This window comes from Coregonus clupeaformis, unplaced genomic scaffold, assembly GCF_020615455.1.
Source record: "Coregonus clupeaformis isolate EN_2021a unplaced genomic scaffold, ASM2061545v1 scaf0015, whole genome shotgun sequence".
In the NCBI taxonomy this organism is placed as follows: Eukaryota; Metazoa; Chordata; class Actinopteri; order Salmoniformes; family Salmonidae; genus Coregonus; species Coregonus clupeaformis.
Genome location: NW_025533470.1, coordinates 178857 through 201642, shown reverse-complemented (window position 1 = coordinate 201642; position 22786 = coordinate 178857). Strand labels below are relative to the sequence as shown.

The 22786-nt window shown below is 43.0% G+C and overlaps 1 long non-coding RNA gene across 1 annotated transcript; it reads left to right on the top strand.

Annotated features, from left to right (window-relative positions):
• Positions 1-21956: 21956 nt before the first annotated feature.
• On the top strand, positions 21957-22783 carry LOC123483050. Its single transcript, XR_006658047.1, has 3 exons — positions 21957-22016; positions 22269-22415; positions 22536-22783. It is a non-coding gene; the product is annotated as an uncharacterized LOC123483050 (long non-coding RNA).
• The last annotated feature ends 3 nt before the right edge of the window (positions 22784-22786 follow it).

Sequence of the window (22786 nt, the reverse complement as noted above, 5' to 3'; positions counted from 1 at the left end):
ATTGAATCATACTACACTGGCTCTGACGCTCGTCGGATGTGGCAGGGCTTGAAAACTATTACAGACTACAAAGGGAAGCACAGCCGCGAGCTGCCCAGTGACACAAGCCTACCAGACGAGCTAAACCACTTCTATGCTCGCTCGAGGCAAGCAACACTGAAGCATGCATGAGAGCACCAGCTGTTCCGGACGACTATGTTATCACGCTCTCCGTAGCCGATGTGAGTAAGACTTTTAAGCAGGTCAACATTCACAAGGCCGCAGGGCCAGATGGATTACCAGGACGTGTACTCCGAGCATGTGCTGACCAACTGGCAAGTGTCTTCACTGACATTTTCAACATGTCCCTGACTGAGTCTGTAATACCAACATGTTTCAAGCAGACCACCATAGTCCCCGTGCCCAAGAACTCTAAGATAACCTGCCTAAATGACTACCGACCCGTAGCACTGACGTCTGTAGCCATGAAGTGCTTTGAAAGACTGGTCATGGCTCACATCAACAGCATAATCCCAGAAACCCTAGACCCACTCCAATTTGCATACCGCCCCAACAGATCCACAGATGATGCAATCTCTATCGCACTCCACACTGCCCTTTCCCACCTGGACAAGAGGAACACCTACGTGAGAATGCTATTCATTGACTACAGCTCAGCATTTAACACCATAGTGCCCTCTAAGCTCATCACTAAGCTAAGGATCCTGGGACTAAACACCTCCCTCTGCAACTGGATCCTGGACTTCCCTGACGGGCCGCCCCCAGGTGGTAAGGGTAGGTAACAACACATCTGCCACACTGATCCTCAACACGGGGGCCCCTCAGGGGTGTGTGCTCAGTCCCCCTCCTGTACTCTCTGTTCACCCATGACTGCATGGCCAGGCACCCGACTCCAACACCATCATTAAGTTTGCCGACGACACAACAGTGGTAGGCCTGATCACCGACAACGATGAGACAGCCTATAGGAGGAGGTCAGAGATCTGGCCGTGTGGTGCCAGGACAACAACCTCTCCCTCAACGTGACCAAGACAAAGGAGATGATTGTGGACTACAGGAAAAAAAAGAGGACTGAGCACGCCCCCATTCTCATCGACGGGGCTGTAGTGGAACAGGTTGAGAGCTTCAAGTTCCTTGGTGTCCACATCACCAACGAACTATCATGGTCCAAACACACCAAGACAGTCGTGAAGAGGGCACGACAAAGCCTATTCCCCCCTCAGGAGACTAAAAAGATTTGGCATGGGTCCTCAGATCCTCAAAAAATTCTACAGCTGCACCATCGAGAGCATCCTGACTGGTTGCATCACCGCCTGGTATGGCAACTGCTTGGCCTCTGACCGCAAGGCACTACAGAGGGTAGTGCGTACGGCCCAGTACATCACTGGGGCAAAGCTCCCTGCCATCCAGGACCTCTATACCAGGCGGTGTCAGAGGAAGGCCCTCAAAATTGTCAAAGACTCCAGCCACCCTAGTCATAGACTGTTCTCTCTGCTACCGCACGGCAAGCGGTACCGGAGTGCCAAGTCTAGGTCCAAAAGACTTCTCAACAGCTTCTACCCCCAAGCCATAAGACTCCTGAACAGCTAATCATGGCTACCCGGACTATTTGCACTGCCCCCCACCCCATCCTTTTTTACGCTGCTGCTACTCTGTTAAGTATTTATGCATAGTCACTTTAACTCTACCCACATGTACATATTACCTCAACTACCTCAACTAGTCGGTGCCCCCGCACATTGACTCTGCAACGGTACCCCCTGTATATATAGCCTCCCTACTGTCACTTTATTTTACTGTATATATAGCCTCCCTACTGTCACTTTATTTTACTTCTGCTCTTTTTTTCTCAACACTTTTTTTGTTGTTGTTTTATTCTTACTTTTTTGTTTAAAATAAATGCACTGTTGGTTAAGGGCTGTAAGTAAGCATTTCACTGTAATGTCTGCACCTGTTGTATTCGGCGCATGTGACCAATAAAATTTGATTTGATTTGATTTGATGACTTGATGACTTGACTGTAATAATAATTGTGTTACCCAGAACCAAATTAGCTATTCATTAATGGTATGAGAGAGTAATTATAATTATAATTATAATATGCCATTTAGCAGACGCTTTTATCCAAAGCGACTTACAGTCATAAGTGCATACATGTTTGTGTGGTCCCGGGTATCGAACCCACTACCTTGGCGTTACAAGCGCCGTGCTCTACCAGCTGAGCTACAGAGGACCACGGAAGAATAACTTCCTTGTCCCCTCTCCAAGAGAAACACACAGCATTACACCAGAATGTCCTGAATCACCATCTTGATGTTAAAGAACATTGTGCAATGCATAGCTGCCCTCACGGAATGACATGTAGGCCAACTTGTTTGACCCCTCTCAAATATAAAAAGGAGTCTTCTGTTAGCCCTGCTTGGTCATTTCCCAGATCAACCGCTAATCCACTCCCGTGTACCTTCACAACCGTTTCCTAACTGCTTTTATCAAATATTTTTTATAGCTTTCTCACGAACCTAAAACATGTTGATAAGTAGGCGAATTTGGATGTGAGGAATACTGGTAACTGCAAAGAGTGATGACTGTACAGTATGTTTAAATGTAAGGAAGTGATCTACAGAAGAGACAATGGAGCTGTTGTTCATCCAACACCTACTCTCTCTCACCAGAAACATTGTTTAGTTAGGGTTTAATAAACAGGTTATGGAACAGGGGACGTTAGTGTTTTCGGGCGTATCACCTCGATGCTTCTTGACAGCTCTCTGTCTTCCTTCAGGTGGATCTCATCTGGAGATGCCTCAGTCTTGACTCACACCTGACTGTAATAATAATCGTGTTACCCAGAACCAAATCAGCTACTCATTAATGGCATGAGAGACTGTTGCATGAGCAATGAGTAGGCCTATTCTTCTTGACAGCTCTCTGTCTTCCTTCAGGTGGATCTCATGTGGAGATGCCTCAGTCTTGACTCACACCACGTAGTTTCACACCAGAATTTCCTGAATCACGCCACATTGAGTTCTGTAATGGGGTTATGAGATGTAGGCTAACTTCCTTGACCCCTCTCCAAGATAAGATTCAACTGAAGGAAAACAGAGAGCTGTCAAAAGCACAGAGGTGCTTTTTTTCTGTTTGATGGTCTGTGAAGCATAACGACTATATGACAGTAGATCTCCACTGTAAGGAAGTAATCTATAGAAGAGATAATGGAGCTGTTTTCCCCTGCTGGGAAAAAACACAGTTTCCTTGACCCCTCTCCAAGATAAACTCACATCACATGGCGTTACATCAGAATGTCCAGAATCAACCCACGTTGATGTCAAAGCACATTGTTCCTTCCATAGATGCCCTCATGGAGCTAACTTCCTTGACCCCTCTTAAAGAGAATAAAGAACTATAATCTAGGTTATCAAAACCCTTGAGACTGGAGGGATGGATATACCAATAGATACCAAGAGAAGTACTTCAGCATCTTAAAGGGTTAGACATGTACTGTAGCATCTTAAAGGTTTAGACATGTACTGTAGCATCTTAAAGGTTTAGACATGTACTGTAGCATCTTAAAGGTTTAGACATGTACTGTAGCATCTTAAAGGTTTAGACATGTACTGTAGCATCTTAAAGGTTTAGACATGTACTGTAGCATCTTAAAGGTTTAGACATGTACTGTAGGATCTTAAAGGTTTAGACATGTACTGTAGCATCTTAAAGGGTTAGACATGTACTGTAGCATCTTAAAGGTTTAGACATGTACTGTAGCATCTTAAAGGTTTAGACATGTACTGTAGCATCTTAAAGGTTTAGACATGTACTGTATTATCTTAAAGGTTTAGACATGTACTGTAGCATCTTAAAGGTTTAGACATGTACTGTAGCATCTTAAAGGTTTAGACATGTACTGTAGCATCTTAAAGGTTTAGACATGTACTGTATTATCTTAAAGGTTTAGACATGTACTGTAGCATCTTAAAGGTGTATATCCATTTGATGATGTCATTATGGCCTTGTTATTGTATTTATTTATTTATTTATTTTTATTTCACCTTTATTTAACCAGGTAAACCAGGAGAAGAAGTTCTCATTTACAACTGCGACCTGGCCAAGATAAAGCAAAGAAGTGCGATAAAAACAACAACACAGAGTTACATATGGGGTAAACAAAACATAAAGTAAAAAATACAACAGAAAATATCTATACAGTGTGTGCAAATGTAGCAAGTTATGGAGGTAAGGCAATAAATAGGCTATAGTGCAAAATAATTACAATTTAGTATTAACGCTGGAATGATAGATGTGCAAGAGATGATATGCAAATAGAGATACTGGGGTGCAAATTAGCAAAATAAATAACAATATGGGGATGAGGTAGTTGGGTGGGCTAATTTCAGATCGGCTGTGTACAGGTGCAGTGATCGGTAAGGTGCTCTGACAACTGATGCTTAAAGTTAGTGAGGGAGATAAGAGTCTCCAGCTTCAGAGATTTTTGCAGTTCGTTCCAGTCATTGGCAGCAGAGAACTGGAAGGAATGGCGGCCAAAGGAGGTGTTGGGGATGACCAGTGAGATATACTTGCTGGAGCACATACTACGGGTGGGTGTTGCTATGGTGACCAATGAGCTAAGATAAGGCAGGGATTTGCCTAGCAGTGATTTATAGATGACCTGGAGCCAGTGGGTTTGGTGACAAATATGTAGTGAGGACCAGTATGGGCCCTTCCATTTGCAATCACCATTAAAAAAGTGGTTGTCTTTTTAAAGTTTTAAAGACATGTATAAAGTCTTGTTTACGGTCAACTTCAGTTACCGTTAAGAGTCTATTTACTGTAAAAGCAGTGTAAACGGTACATGAGTGTCAATTGACCGTAGGGGGCATGAATGTTGACATAATTGTAATCCAAACCTAAGCCTCATGTAAGCTGTGATGAACTCAGGGCGGCAGGTAGGCTAGTGATTAAGAGTGCTGGTTCGAATCCCCGAGCCGACTTGGTGAAAAACCTGTCGATAAGCCTTGAGCAAGACACTTAACCCTAATTGTTCCTTTAAGTCATACTGGATAGGAGCATCTGGTAAATGTCAAACTGTGTTTTGTAAGATACTGACTTCATGACCATTGTTACCACTTATACTTTGTAGTCCATTTTACAATTAGCATAACTGTTTACGACTAATTTCGATGCCCCAGTGGCCGTTTTCAACCAGAGAAGTTGTTTATTTGGTTCAGTTGCTCTTTAATGTTTTAAAGACCCATATAAAGTCTTGTTGGCGGTTAACTTCCTTAATGAGTTACTATATAGAGTGGATTTATTTATAGCTCCAGTCCAGAGGAGTGTATTTACAGTAAAAGGAGTGTAAACAGTTTCTGAGAAACTATTTTTGCCAGTGTTTCCTCATTCTTTGGTCAATACGGTTTATTGTAAAGTGTACCGTCAATACTTTATTTCCTTGCTTTACCTGGCATCTAGGTACCTTTGTTTCCTGACTCTGGAGGGATCAGAATGAGAGAAAGATGGATTAAACAGAGATTGTGTCTTAACGACACCTAACAACCGTTTCCATTCTCTTGGAGTTCCATTCTCTTGGAGTTCCATTCTCTTGGAGTTCCATTCTCTTGGAGTTCCATTCTCTTGGATTCCATTCTCTTGGAGTTCCATTCTCTTGGAGTTCCATTTGTCTTGGAGTTCCATTCTCTTGGAGTTCCATTCTCTTGGAGTTCCATTCTCTTGGAGTTCCATTCTCTTGGAGTTCCATTTGTCTTGGAGTTCCATTCTCTTGGAGTTCCATTCTCTTGGAGTTCCATTCTCTTGGAGTTCCATCATGTTTCTTCGAGGGGGAAGAAAGTTGGTTGAACTTAATGACTTGATGACTTGACTGTAATAATAATTGTGTTACCCAGAACCAAATTAGCTATTCATTAATGGCATGAGAGAGTAGAATAACTTCATTGTCCCCTCTCCAAGAGAAACACACATCACTACATCAGAATGTCCTGAATCACCATCTTGATGTTAAAGAACATTGTGCAATGCATAGCTGCCCTCACGGAATGACATGTAGGCCAACTTGTTTGACCCCTCTCAAATATAAAAAGGAGTCTTCTGTTAGCCCTGCTTGGTCATTTCCCAGATCAACCGCTAATCCACTCCCATGTACCTTCACAACCGTTTCCTAACTGCTTTTATCTAATATTTTTTATAGCTTTCTCACTAACCTAAAACATGTTGATAAGTAGGCGAATTTGGATGTGAGGAATACTGGTAACTGCAAAGAGTGATGACTGTACAGTATGTTTAAATGTAAGGAAGTGATCTACAGAAGAGACAATGGAGCTGTTGTTCATCCAACACCTACTCTCTCTCACCAGAAACATTGTTTAGTTAGGGTGTAATAAACAGGTTATGGAACAGGGGACGTTAGTGTTTTCGGGCGTATCACCTCGATGCTTCTTGACAGCTCTCTGTCTTCCTTCAGGTGGATCTCATGTGGAGATGCCTCAGTCTTGACTCACACCACGTAGCTTCACACCAGGACTTCCTGAATCACGCCACATTGAGTTCTGTAATGGGGTTATGAGATGTAGGCTAACTTCCTTGACCCCTCTCCAAGATAAGATTCAACTGAAGGAAAACAGAGAGCTGTCAAAAGCACAGAGGTGCTTTTTTTCTGTTTGATGGTCTGTGAAGCATAACGACTATATGACAGTAGATCTCCACTGTAAGGAAGTAATCTATAGAAGAGATAATGGAGCTGTTTTCCCCTGCTGGGAAAAAACACAGTTTCCTTGACCCCTCTCCAAGATAAACTCACATCACATGGCGTTACATCAGAATGTCCTGAATCAACCCACGTTGATGTCAAAGCACATTGTTCCTTCCATAGATGCCCTCATGGAGCTAACTTCCCTTGACCCCTCTTAAAGAGAATAAAGAACTATAATCTAGGTTATCAAAACCCTTGAGACTGGAGGGATGGATATACCAATAGATACCAAGAGAAGTACTGTAGCATCTTAAAGGTTTAGACATGTACTGTAGCATCTTAAAGGTTTAGACATGTACTGTAGCATCTTAAAGGTTTAGACATGTACTGTAGCATCTTAAAGGTTTAGACATGTACTGTAGCATCTTAAAGGTTTAGACATGTACTGTAGCATCTTAAAGGTTTAGACATGTACTGTAGCATCTTAAAGGTTTAGACATGTACTGTAGGATCTTAAAGGTTTAGACATATACTGTAGCATCTTAAAGGTTTAGACATGAACTGTAGCATCTTAAAGGTTTAGACATGTACTGTAGGATCTTAAAGGTTTAGACATGTACTGTAGCATCTTAAAGGTTTAGACATGTACTGTAGCATCTTAAAGGTTTAGATATGTACTGTAGCATCTTAAAGGTTTAGACATGTACTGTAGCATCTTAAAGGGTTAGACATGTACTGTAGCATCTTAAAGGTTTAGACATGTACTGTAGCATCTTAAAGGTTTAGACATGTACTGTAGCATCTTAAAGGTTTAGACATGTACTGTAGCATCTTAAAGGTTTAGACATGTACTGTAGCATCTTAAAGGTTTAGACATGTACTGTAGCATCTTAAAGGTTTAGACATGTACTTTAGCATCTTAAAGGTTTAGACATGTACTGTAGCATCTTAAAGGTTTAGACATGTACTGTAGCATCTTAAAGGTTTAGACATGTACTGTAGGATCTTAAAGGTTTAGACATATACTGTAGCATCTTAAAGGTTTAGACATGTACTGTAGCATCTTAAAGGGTTAGACATGTACTGTAGCATCTTAAAGGGTTAGACATGTACTGTAGCATCTTAAAGGGTTAGACATGTACTGTAGCATCTTAAAGGTTTAGACATGTACTGTAGCATCTTAAAGGTTTATATCCATTTGATGATGTCATTATGGCCTTGTTATTGTATTTATTTATTTATTTATTTTTATTTCACCTTTATTTAACCAGGTAAACCAGTTGAGAACAAGTTCTCATTTCCAACTGCGACCTGGCCAAGATAAAGCAAAGAAGTGCGATAAAAACAACAACACAGAGTTACATATGGGGTAAACAAAACATAAAGTCAAAAATACAGCAGAAAATATATATACAGTGTGTGCAAATGTAGTAAGTTGTGGAGTTACGGCAATAAATAGGCCATAGTGCAAAATAATTACAATTTAGTATTAACACTGGAATGATAGATGTGCAAGAGTTGATATGCAAATAGAGATACTGGGGTGCAAATGAGCAAAATAAATAGCAATATGGGGATGAGGTAGTTGGGTGGGCTAATTTCAGATGGGCTGTGTACAGGTGCAGTGATCGGTAAGGTGCTCTGACAACTGATGCTTACAGTTAGTGAGGGAGATAAGAGTCTCCAGCTTCAGAGATTTTTGCAGTTCGTTCCAGTCATTGGCAGCAGAGAACTGGAAAGAATGGCGGCCAAAGGAGGCGTTGGCTTTGGGGATGATCAGTGAGATATACCTGCTGGAGCGCATACTACGGGTGGGTGTTGCTATGGTGACCAATGAGCTAAGATAAGGCAGGGATTTGCCTAGCAGTGATTTATAGATGACCTGGAGCCAGTGGGTTTGGCGACAAATATGTAGTGAGGACCAGTATGGGCCCTTCCATTTGCAATCACCATTAAAAAAGTGGTTGTCTTTTTAAAGTTTTAAAGACATGTATAAAGTCTTGTTTACGGTCAACTTCAGTTACCGTTAAGAGTCTATTTACTGTAAAAGCAGTGTAAACGGTACATGAGTGTCAATTGACCGTAGGGGGCATGAATGTTGACATAATTGTAATCCAAACCTAAGCCTCATGTAAGCTGTGATGAACTCAGGGGCGGCAGGTAGGCTAGTGATTAAGAGTGCTGGTTCGAATCCCCGAGCCGACTAGGTGAAAAACCTGTCGATAAGCCTTGAGCAAGACACTTAACCCTAATTGCTCCTGTAAGTCATACTGGATAGGAGCTTCTGGTAAATGTCAAACTGTGTTTTGTAAGATACTGACTTCATGACCATTGTTACCACTTAGACTTTGTAGTCCATTTTACAATTAGCACAACTGTTTACGACTAATTTCGATGCCCCAGAGGCCGTTTTCAACCAGAGAAGCTGTTTATTTGGTTCAGTTGCTCTTTCATGTTTTAAAGACCCATATAAAGTCTTGTTGGCGGTTAACTTCCTTAACGAGTTACTATATAGAGTGGATTTATTTATAGCTCCAGTCCAGAGGAGTGTATTTACAGTAAAAGGAGGTTAAACAGTTTCTGAGAAACTATTTATTGCCAGTGTTTCCTCATTCTTTGGTCAATGCGGTTTATTGTACAGTATACCGTCAATACTTTATTTCCTTGCTTTACCTGGCATCTAGGTACCTTTGTTTCCTGACTCTGGAGGGATCAGAATGAGAAAAAGATGGATTAAACAGAGAGTGTGTCATAACGACACCTAACAACCGTTTCCATTCTCTTGGAGTTCCATTCTCTTGGAGTTCCATTCTCTTGGAGTTCCATTCTCTTGGAGTTCCATTCTCTTGGATTCCATTCTCTTGGAATTCCATTGTCTTGGAGTTCCATTGTCTTGGAGTTCCATTCTCTTGGAGTTCCATTCTCTTGGAGTTCCATTCTCTTGGAGTTCCATTCTCTTGGAGTTCCATCATGTTTCTTCGAGGGGGGAAGAAAGTTGGTTGAACTAAATGACATGATGACTTGACTGTAATAATAATTGTGTTACCCAGAACCAAATTAGCTATTCATTAATGTCATGAGAGAGTAGAATAACTTCCTTGTCCCCTCTCCAAGAGAAACACACATCACTACACCAGAATGTCCTGAATCACCATCTTGATGTTAAAGAACATTGTGCAATGCATAGCTGCCCTCACGGAATGACATGTAGGCCAACTTGTTTGACCCCTCTCAAATATAAAAAGGAGTCTTCTGTTAGCCCTGCTTGGTCATTTCCCAGATCAACCGCTAATCCACTCCCGTGTACCTTCACAACCGTTTCCTAACTGCTTTTATCTAATATTTTTTTATAGCTTTCTCACTAACCTAAAACATGTTGATAAGTAGGCGAATTTGGATGTGAGGAATACTGGTAACTGCAAAGAGTGATGACTGTACAGTATGTTTAAATGTAAGGAAGTGATCTACAGAAGAGACAATGGAGCTGTTGTTCATCCAACACCTACTCTCTCTCACCAGAAACATTGTTTAGTTAGGGTGTAATAAACAGGTTATGGAACAGGGGACGTTAGTGTTTTCGGGCGTATCACCTCGATGCTTCTTGACAGCTCTCTGTCTTCCTTCAGGTGGATCTCATCTGGAGATGCCTCAGTCTTGACTCACACCACGTAGCTTCACACCAGGACTTCCTGAATCACGCCACATTGAGTTCTGTAATGGGGTTATGAGATGTAGGCTAACTTCCTTGACCCCTCTCCAAGATAAGATTCAACTGAAGGAAAACAGAGAGCTGTCAAAAGCACAGAGGTGCTTTTTTTCTGTTTGATGGTCTGTGAAGCATAACGACTATATGACAGTAGATCTCCACTGTAAGGAAGTAATCTATAGAAGAGATAATGGAGCTGTTTTCCCCTGCTGGGAAAAAACACAGTTTCCTTGACCCCTCTCCAAGATAAACTCACATCACATGGCGTTACATCAGAATGTCCAGAATCAACCCACGTTGATGTCAAAGCACATTGTTCCTTCCATAGATGCCCTCATGGAGCTAACTTCCTTGACCCCTCTTAAAGATAATAAAGAACTATAATCTAGGTTATCAAAACCCTTGAGACTGGAGGGGTGGATATACCAATAGATACCAAGAGAAGTACTTCAGCATCTTAAAGGGTTAGACATGTACTGTAGCATCTTAAAGGTTTAGACATGTACTGTAGCATCTTAAAGGTTTAGACATGTACTGTAGCATCTTAAAGGTTTAGACATGTACTGTAGCATCTTAAAGGGTTAGACATGTACTGTAGCATCTTAAAGGTTTAGACATGTACTGTATTATCTTAAAGGTTTAGACATGTACTGTAGCATCTTAAAGGTTTAGACATGTACTGTAGCATCTTAAAGGTTTAGACATGTACTGTAACATCTTAAAGGTTTAGACATGTACTGTAGCATCTTAAAGGTTTAGACATGTACTGTAGCATCTTAAAGGTTTATATCCATTTGATGATGTCATTATGGCCTTGTTATTGTATTTATTTATTTATTTATTTTTATTTCACCTTTATTTAACCAGGTAAACCAGTTGAGAACAAGTTCTCATTTACAACTGCGACCTGGCCAAGATAAAGCAAAGAAGTGCGATAAAAACAACAACACAGAGTTACATATGGGGTAAACAAAACATAAAGTCAAAAATACAGCAGAAAATATATATACAGTGTGTGCAAATGTAGTAAGTTGTGGAGGTAAGGCAATAAATAGGCCATAGTGCAAAATAATTACAATTTAGTATTAACACTGGAATGATAGATGTGCAAGAGTTGATATGCAAATAGAGATACTGGGGTGCAAATGAGCAAAATAAATAGCAATATGGGGATGAGGTAGTTGGGTGGGCTAATTTCAGATGGGCTGTGTACAGGTGCAGTGATCGGTAAGGTGCTCTGACAACTGATGCTTACAGTTAGTGACGGAGATAAGAGTCTCCAGCTTCAGATATTTTTGCAGTTCGTTCCAGTCATTGGCAGCAGAGAACTGGAAAGAATGGCGGCCAAAGGAGGCGTTGGCTTTGGGGATGATCAGTGAGATATACCTGCTGGAGCGCATACTACGGGTGGGTGTTGCTATGGTTACCAATGAGCTAAGATAAGGCAGGGATTTGCCTAGCAGTGATTTATAGATGACCTGGAGCCAGTGGGTTTGGCGACAAAAATGTAGTGAGGACCAGTATGGGCCCTTCCATTTGCAATCACCATTAAAAAAGTGGTTGTCTTTTTAAAGTTTTAAAGACATGTATAAAGTCTTGTTTACGGTCAACTTCAGTTACCGTTAAGAGTCTATTTACTGTAAAAGCAGTGTAAACGGTACATGAGTGTCAATTGACCGTAGGGGGCATGAATGTTGACATAATTGTAATCCAAACCTAAGCCTCATGTAAGCTGTGATGAACTCAGGGCGGCAGGTAGGCTAGTGATTAAGAGTGCTGGTTCGAATCCCCGAGCCGACTAGGTGAAAAACCTGTCGATAAGCCTTGAGCAAGACACTTAACCCTAATTGCTCCTGTAAGTCATACTGGATAGGAGCTTCTGGTAAATGTCAAACTGTGTTTTGTAAGATACTGACTTCATGACCATTGTTACCACTTAGACTTTGTAGTCCATTTTACAATTAGCACAACTGTTTACGACTAATTTCGATGCCCCAGAGGCCGTTTTCAACCAGAGAAGCTGTTTATTTGGTTCAGTTGCTCTTTCATGTTTTAAAGACCCATATAAAGTCTTGTTGGCGGTTAACTTCCTTAACGAGTTACTATATAGAGTGGATTTATTTATAGCTCCAGTCCAGAGGAGTGTATTTACAGTAAAAGGAGGTTAAACAGTTTCTGAGAAACTATTTATTGCCAGTGATTCCTCATTCTTTGGTCAATGCGGTTTATTGTACAGTATACCGTCAATACTTTATTTCCTTGCTTTACCTGGCATCTAGGTACCTTTGTTTCCTGACTCTGGAGGGATCAGAATGAGAGAAAGATGGATTAAACAGAGATTGTGTCATAACGACACCTAACAACAGTTTCCATTCTCTTGGAGTTCCATTCTCTTGGAGTTCCATTCTCTTGGAGTTCCATTCTCTTGGAGTTCCATTCTCTTGGATTCCATTCTCTTGGAGTTCCATTCTCTTGGAGTTCCATTCTCTTGGAGTTCCATTCTCTTGGATTCCATTCGTCTTGGAGTTCCATTCTCTTGGAGTTCCATTCTCTTGGATTCCATTCTCTTGGAGTTCCATTCTCTTGGAGTTCCATTCTCTTGGAGTTCCATCATGTTTCTTCGAGGGGGGAAAAAAGTTGGTTGAACTAAATGACTTGATGACTTGACTGTAATAATTATCGTGTTACCCAGAACCAAATTAGCTATTCATTAATGGCATGAGAGAGTAGAATAACTTCCTTGTCCCCTCTCCAAGAGAAACACACAGCATTACACCAGAATGTCCTGAATCACCATCTTGATGTTAAAGAACATTGTGCAATGCATAGCTGCCCTCACGGAATGACATGTAGGCCAACTTGTTTGACCCCGCTCAAATATAAAAAGGAGTCTTCTGTTAGCCCTGCTTGGTCATTTCCCCAGATCAACCGCTAATCCACTCCCATGTACCTTCACAACCGTTTCCTAACTGCTTTTATCTAATATTTTTTATAGCTTTCTCACTAACCTAAAACATGTTGATAAGTAGGCGAATTTGGATGTGAGGAATACTGGTAACTGCAAAGAGTGATGACTGTACAGTATGTTTAAATGTAAGGAAGTGATCTACAGAAGAGACAATGGAGCTGTTGTTCATCCAACACCTACTCTCTCTCACCAGAAACAATGTTTAGTTAGGGTTTAATAAACAGGTTATGGAACAGGGGACGTTAGTGTTTTCGGGCGTATCACCTCGATGCTTCTTGACAGCTCTCTGTCTTCCTTCAGGTGGATCTCATCTGGAGATGCCTCAGTCTTGACTCACACCTGACTGTAATAATAATCGTGTTACCCAGAACCAAATCAGCTACTCATTAATGGCATGAGAGACTGTTGCATGAGCAATGAGTAGGCATATTCTGTTGTACAGAATCTATATCCTGAAGGACCATACATCTCTGAACTGTTGTACAAAATATATATCCTGAAGCACCATACATCTCATACTGAACTGTTGTACAGAATCTATATCCTGAAGGACCGTACATCTCTGAACTGTTATACAGAATCTATATCCTGAAGGACCATACATCTCATTCTGAACTGTTGTACAAAATATATATCCTGAAGCACCATACATCTCATACTGAACTGTGGTACAGAATGTATATTTACAGAAGGATGTTCTAGCAGTGTCTGAATCCTGGCTTAGGAAGGCCACCAAAAATTCAGAAATGTCCATCCCCAACTACAACATTTTCCGTCTCGATAGAACTGCCAAAGGGGGTGGAGTTGCAATCTACTGTAGAGAGAGCCTGCAGAGCTCTATCATACTATCCAGGTCTGTGCCCAAACAGTTTGGGCTTCTACTTCTAAAAATCCACCTTTCCAGAAATAAGTCTCTCACTGTTGCTGCTTGCTACAGACCCCCTCAGCCCGAGCTGTGCCCTGGACACCATATGTGAACTGATTGCCCCCCATCTATCCTCAGAGTTCGTACTGCTTTGTGACCTAAACTGGGATATGCTTAACACCCCGGCCAACCTACAATCTAAACTAGATGCCCTCAATCTCACACAAATTATCAAGGAACCTACCAGGTACAACCCTAAATCTGTAAACATGGGCACCCTCATAGATATCATCCTGACTAACTTACCCTCTAAATACACCTCCGCTGTTTTCAACCAGGATCTCAGCGATCACTGCCTTATTGCCTGCGTCCGTAATGGGTCCGCGATCAAATGACCAACCCTCATCACTGTCAAACGCTCCCTAAAACACTTTAGCGAGCAGGCCTTCCTAATTGACCTGGCCCAGGTATCCTGGATGGATATCGATCTCATTCCGTCAGTAGAGGATGCCTGGTTGTTCTTTAAAAGTGCTTTCCTCTCAATCTTAAATAAGCATACCCCATTCAAAAAAATTCAGAACTAAGAACAGATATAGCCCCTGGTTCTCTTTTGACTTGACTGCCCTTGACCAGCACAAAAACATCCTATGGTGTACTGCATTAGCATCAAACAGCCCCCGCGATATTTACATTTACAGTCATTTAGCAGACGCTCTTATCCAGAGCGACTTACATTATCTATTTTTTTAATAAACTTTTTATACTGGCCCCCCGTGGGAACCAAACCCACAACCCTGGCATTGCAAACGCCATGCTCTACCAACTGAGCTACATCCCTGCCAGCCATTCCCTCCCCTACCCTGGGCCAATTGTGCACCGCCCCATGGGTCTCCCGGTCGCAGCCGGCTACGAGAGAGCCTGGATTCGAACCAGGATCTCTAGTGGCACAGCTAGCACTGCGATGCAGTGCCTTAGACCACTGCGCCACTCAGGAGTCCGATATGCAGCTTTTTAGGGAAGTCAGGAACCAATATACACATCCTGTGGCATACTGCATTAGCATCAAATAGCCCCCGCGATATGCAACTTTTCAGGGAAGTCAGGAACCAGCAGTTAGGAAAGCAAAGGCTAGCTTTTTCAAACAGAAATTTGCATCCTGTAGCACTACCTCCAAAAAGTTTTGGGACATTGTAAAGTCCATGGAAAATAAGAGCACCTCCTCCCAACTGTCCACATCACTGAGGCTAGGAAACACTGTCACCACCGATAAATCTACAATAATCGAGAATTTCAACAAGCATTTTGCTACGGCTGGCCATGCTTTCCACCTGGCTACCACTACCCCGGCCACCAGCTCTGCACCCTCCGCTGCAACTTGCCCATGCCCCCCCTGCTTCTCCTTCACACAAATTCAGACAGCTGATGTTCTGAAAGAGCTGAAATATCTTGACCCCCACAAATCAGCTGGGCTAGACAATCTGGACTCTTTCTTTCTAAAATTAGCCGCCGAAATTGTCGCAACCCCCTATTACTAGCCTGTTCAACCTCTCTTTTGTAACGTCTGAGATCACCAGAGATTGGAAAGCTGCCAGCGGTCATCCCCCCTCTTCAAAGGGGGGTGACACTCTAGATCCAAACTGTTATAGACCTATATCCATCCTGCCCTGCCTTTCGAAAGTATTTGAAAGCCAAGTTAACAAACAGATCACCGACCATTTCGAATCCCACCGTACCTTCTCCGCTATGCAATCCGGTTTCCGAGCTGGTCATGGGTGCACCTCAGCCACGCTCAAGGTCCTAAACGATATTATAAACGCGATCGATAAAAGACAGTACTGCACAGCCATCTTATAATAATATAATATGCCATTTAGCAGACGCTTTTATCCAAAGCGACTTACAGTCATGTGTGCATACATTTTTACGTATGGGTGGTCCCGGGGATCGAACCCACTACGCTGGTGTTACAAGCGCCATGCTCTACCAATTGAGCTACAGAGGACCACAACGACCTGGCCAAGGCTTTCGACTCTGTCAACCACCGCATTCTTATTGACAGACTAAATAGCCTTGGTTTCTCTAATGACTGCCTCGCCTGGTTCACCAACTACTTCTCAGATAGAGTTTAATGTGTCAAATCAGAGGGCCTGTTGTCTGGACCTCTGACCGTCTCTATGGGGGTGCCACAGGGTTCAATTCTCGGGCCGACTCTATTCTCTGTGTATACAGTGGGGGAAAAAAGTATTTAGTCAGCCACCAATTGTGCAAGTTCTCCCACTTAAAAAGATGAGAGAGGCCTGTAATTTTCATCATAGGTACACATCAACTATGATAGACAAAATGGGAGAAAAAAAATCCAGAAAATCACATTGTAGGATTTTTTATGAATTTATTTGCAAATTATGGTGGAAAATAAGTATTTGGTCAATAACAAAAGTTTCTCAATACTTTGTTATATATCCTTTGTTGGCAATGACACAGGTCAAACGTTTTCTGTAAGTCTTCACAAGGTTTTCACACACTGTTGCTGGTATTTTGGCCAATTCCTCCATGCAGATCTCCTCTAGAGCAGTGATGTTTTGGGGCTGTCGCTGGGCAACACGGACTTTCAACTCCCTCCAAAGATTTTCAATGGGGTTGAGATCTGGAGACTGGCTAGGCCACTCCAGGACCTTGAAATGCTTCTTACGAAGCCACTCCTTCGTTGCCCGGGCGGTGTGTTTGGGATCATTGTCATGCTGAAAGACCCAGCCACGTTTCATCTTCAATGCCCTTGCTGATGGAAGGAGGTTTTCACTCAAAATCTCACGATACATGGCCCCATTCATTCTTTCCTTTACACGGATCAGTCGTCCTGGTCCCTTTGCAGAAAAACAGCCCCAAAGCATGATGTTTCCACCCCCATGCTTCATGTAGGTATGGATTTTGGATGCCACTCAGCATTCTTTGTCCTCCAAACACGACGAGTTGAGGTTTTACCAAAAAGTTCTATTTTGGTTTCATCTGACCATATGACATTCTCCCAATCCTCTTCTGGATCATCCAAATGCACTCTAGCAAACTTCAGACGGGCCTGGACATGTACTGGCACTGCAAGATTTGAGTCCCTGGCGGCGTAGTGTGTTACTGATGGTAGGCTTTGTTACTTTGGTCCCAGCTCTCTGCAGGTCATTCACTAGGTCCCCACGTGTGGTTCTGGGATTTTTGCTCACTGTTCTTGTGATCATTTTGACCCCACGGGGTGAGATCTTGCGTTGAGCCCCAGATCGAGGGAGATTATCAGTGGTCTTGTATGTCTTCCATTTCCTAATAATTGCTCCCACAGTTGATTTCTTCAAACCAAGCTGCTTACCTATTGCAGATTCAGTCTTCCCAGCCTGGTGCAGGTCTACAATTTTGTTTCTGGTGTCCTTTGACAGCTCTTTGGTCTTGGCCATAGTGGAGTTTGGAGTGTGACTGTTTGAGGTTGTGGACAGGTGTCTTTTATACTGATAACAAGTTCAAACAGGTACCATTAATACAGGTAATGAGTGGAGGACAGAGGAGCCTCTTAAAGAAGAAGTTACAGGTCTGTGAGAGCCAGAAATCTTGCTTGTTTGTAGGTGACCAAATACTTATTTTCCACCATAATTTGCAAATAAATTCATTAAAAATCCTACAATGTGATTTTCTGGAAAAAAAATTCTCACTTTGTCTGTCATAGTTGACGTGTACCTATGATGAAAATTACAGGCCTCTCTCATCTTTTTAAGTGGGAGAACTTGCACAATTGGTGGCTGACTAAATACTTTTTTTTCCCCACTGTATCAATGATGTCGCTCTTGCTGCTGGTGATGCTCGGATCCACCTCTATGCGGGACGACACCATTTTGTATACATCTGGCCCTTCATTGGACACTGTGTTAACAAACCTCCAAACGAGCTTCAACGCCATACAACACTCCTTCCGTAGCCTCCAACTGCTCTTAAACACTAGTAAAACTAAATGCACGCTCTTCAATCGAACGCTGCTGGCACCCGCCCACCCGACTAGAATCACTACTCTCGACGGGTCTGACCTAGAAGTATGTGGACAACTACAAATACCTAGGTGTCTGGTTAGACTGTAAACTCTCCTTCCAGACTCACATTAAGCATCTCCAATCAAAAGTTAGATCTAGAATCGGCTTCCTATTTCGCAACAAAGCCTCCTTCACTCCTGCTGCCAAACATGCCCTCGTAAAACTGACTATCCTACCGATCCTTGACTTCGGCGATGTCATTTACAAATTAGCCTCCAACACTCTACTCAGCAAATTGGATGTAGTCTAAATCACTGCTAGGCAAATCCCTGTCTTATCTTAGTTCACTGGTCACCATAGCAAAACCCACCCGTAGTCTGCGCTCCAGCAGGTATATCTCACTGGTCATTGTCACGATCGTCAAAAGGATTGGACCAATGCCAAACATAAACCGAACAGGGAGGGCCGGGTGGGCATTCCTCCTCGGAGGCGGATCCGGCTCCAGGCGTGACCACCACCCTCTAATAACCCCCCCGTAGTGCCCCTCGTCTGGTCTGGCCCCGCTGGCTGGAGCTGGACTGGACATCGGTGGAGCGGATTGCTTAGGCTCCGGTGTGGAGCAGCTGACCGGTACCTGACCAGGCACCGGTGAAACGGGCACGGGCTGTGCCGGACTGACGACGCGCACCACAGGCTTGGTGCGGGGAGCAGGAATGGGCCGGACCGGGCTGACGACGCGCACCCCTGGCTTGGTGCGGGGAGCAGGAACGGGCCGGACCGGGCTGACGATGCGCACCACAGGCTTGGTGCGGGGAGCAGGAATGGGCCGGACCGGGCTGACGACGCGCACCCCTGGCTTGGTGCGGGGAGCAGGAACGGGCCGGACCGGGCTGACGACCCGCACCCCTGGCTTGGTGCGGGGAGCAGGAACGGGCCGGGCCGGGCTGGCGACGCGCACCATAGGCTTGGTGTGGGGAGCAGGAACAGGCCGGGCCGGGCTGACGACACGCACCATAGGCTTGGTGCGGGAGCAGGAACAGGCCGGGCCGGGCTGGCGACGCGCACCATTGGCTTGGTGCGAGGTGCAGGAACAGGCCGGGCCGGGCTGGCAACGCGCACCATTGGCTTGGTGCGAGGAGCAGGAACAGGCCGGGTCGGGCTGGCGACGCGCACCACAGGCTTGGTGCGAGGGACAGGAACAGGCCGGACCGCACTGGGAACACACACCACTGGCCTTATACGGGGATCAGGAACGGGCCGGACCGGACTGGCAACACACTTCAGTACCTCTCGCCGTGCCTCTACACTTTCCCTCCCTCTAATCACCAATGGCTCCCGTAACCCGGTGGACTTCTCTCCTCGTCCACAAACTCGCCCCTTATCTGCCTCCAGCAGCCCCGTCAGTCCATGCCATGTGCCCCCCTAAACATTTCTTGGGGTTGCCTCTCGCCTGTCCGACGACGCGACACTGTTGGCGCCGTACCTCCTCTCTCGCCAAGGCTTTAACCTTTGCCCATGGTCCTCTGCCCTCGAACATGTCCTCCCAGGACCACCATTGGCCCACCTGGGCCATCGCCAACTTCTCCATCTCCTTACCCGGTGTTAGCTCCGAAACACGCTGCTTGGTCCAGTATTGGTGGGATCTTCTGTCACGATCGTCAAAAGGATTGGACCAATGCGCAGCATGGAATGCGAACATACTTTATATTATATTCACCACACAAACAAAACAACAAAACGATACGTGAAGTCCTTGGTAACAAAACACAAACCATACACGGAACAAGATCCCACCAAACACTGTGCCAAACAGGCTGCCTAAGTATGGTTCCCAGTCAGAGACAACAAGCAACAGCTGATTCTCGTTGCCTCTGATTGAGAACCACCCCGCCAACATAGATACACATGAACTAGAAACTGAAACAAAGAACACAAAACATAGACTCACCACACCCTGGCTCAACATAAAAGAGTCCCTAGAGCCAGGGCGTGACAGTCATCCCCAAAGCCAACACCTCCTTTGGCCGCCATTCCTTCCAGTTCTCTGCTGCCAATGACTGGAACAAACTGCAAAAATCTCTGAAGCTGGAGACTCTTATCTCCCTCACTAACTTTAAGCGTCAGTTGTCAGAGCAGCTTACCGATCACTGCACCTGTACACAGCCTTTCTGAAATTAGCCCACCCAACTACCTCATCCCCATATTGTTATTTATTTTGCTCATTTGCACCCCAGTATCTCTATTTGCACATCATCTTTTGCACATCTATCATTCCAGTGTTAATTCCAGTGTTAATACTAATTGTACTAATTGTAATTATTTTGCACTATAGCCTATTTATTGCCTTACCTCCATAACTTGCTACATTTGCACACACTGTATATATATTTTCTGTTGTATTTTTTGACTTTATGTTTTGTTTTACCCCATATGTAACTCTGTGTTGTTGTTTTTATCGCACTGCACAGTAAAAAATGGGGTGTTAATATTTCAGAGTAAAGTTATTTTAACCCAGATAGAGTATTTTCAACCTTTTTGAGAGTAAAGTTGCTCTATCAGTGGAGTTAAAAGTGAGTGTAAAAATCTGCAGATACGCAGTGACAATTTCAACTCTACAGCAGTGATGAATACCCGCCACTCTGCTTTGCTGAAGTTTGGCACGTACGTTGGTGGAGGAAGATTGCGAAGGAGTAGCTAGGCCACAGATATTGCTAGGTAAGTTACATCCCCGTTTTTTCAACACCAAACCGGTATTTTTTAACTTTACATAATTTTAGAGTTGTGCTGATGTCAAGGTCATATTTTAAGTTACGAGTTCCATGCGGCGGTCCCCCTTGCAGTGACCTCGTCATCAGCCAGCTAAATTAGCTTGTAAGTTCAGATGGTTGACAGTAATAATGTTATATGATATACCCATGGAATATGTTTGATATTTTTGTGAATGGCTTGCTGTTTCATATGGCTAAAAATAGGTAACGTTAACTTAGCTAATCAGTTCGTTTGAAGGACACCACCGTTTGGCATGAGCGCAGATTGTGCTTGTCATGCGGTTAGCTAGCTTGCAATCAGTATCGGTAACTGTCTTTCTTTGTGTTGCAATATTTTCACGAATGAAGTTTGTCAGAATGGTAAATACGTAAAATAACGTTCGCTAACAACAAAACATTTATACAGATAGTATTGTTAGCTAACGTTATTGTATAGCTTCCCAGGCTTCCTTACACTAACGTTAACTGTTTTTTATAAAGCTATATATAACGGTAATGTTAGCATGCTTCTGATAGTTAGCCAGCTAATGTTGGTGTTATAAAACGATAACTTAGATCACTGATTTGCATGACGGGTTTGTTTAACATTGCTTAACCATTTTAATGGTTAGCTACTGTTCGAACTAAAATGGCTAATGAGCTAGCTAACTTTGACACATAGCTAGTTATTTGGTAGCTAATGGGACAATGTGCCTCTAAACTTGAACTAGCCTACACCCATTTGCTGCAGAAAATGGCAGCTTAACGTTATATTCAACCAGCACAACTTTGTCTACTTCAGCCTTTGTAATTGCAGTGTAACGTCTAAGTAATGCATAGTGCATTGCGTAGCTAGTACTACTGAGATAAATGGATAGTTAGCTAACGCTTAGTTGAACCAGCACTAAATGATGATTTTGAATATATATTTTCTTTGTTAACAGAGGCAAAATGCTGTTGCGTGTTCAGCTCGGGAAGAGCAGAAATACGTCAAGCTGTCTGAGCTGACATTCAATGCTTTCTTGAAAGAAGGTAGGTATAATAGGTTAAAGCAATACATATCACCCTAATGACAAAATAATACAGCATTAAGCTATTATCTTATGATATCTATTTAGGTCTATAGTCATTTCTGCTGTGCTTTATATTTTCAGTAACATAAAATCAGGTGCAGATCCTTGTCTTTCATCATTTTGTGAACACATGAGGCAACCTTAAGTATGAACTTGGATTCTTGTGAGAAGGGAATGCATGTTTTTCTTTTTTTTTTTTTTTTTTTAACAGTGTGTCTAAAATTCAACATACCAGAAAGCAGAAAGCCAGACATTAAGGTGTATGACCAGTCTGACACAGAAGTTGACTCAGATGTTTTTGAAGAATTAGTAAAGGAGTCACCTGGAACTTTCAGAATCATGCTGGGCAATGGACTTGGTATTCATTCATTCAATTAGTTTTTTAGTTTAAAGGCCAGAATGAGAACCTTTATTGTCTTAAAAATAACAGTTTATTGTAATATGTTTCTATGTTTTGCACAAATTTCATAATGAACAGATACCTCTCATTCATCATCATGCTCGGGTACATCTGATGACACCATCATTCTGAATTTCACTGTGTGTGACGATGTTGAAGAAGTAGCGGCTGGCGAAGGAAGCCAGCCTAAAAGGCCATGCCACATAAACTATGAGGCAAAAGCAGTAAGTGGTGAACATTGCTGTTAAGTCCAATCTGAATGTTGTTTCATCATGTGACAGCATTACATATTGTTTTACAATTACGGAAAGCACATTTCTTTCCACCTA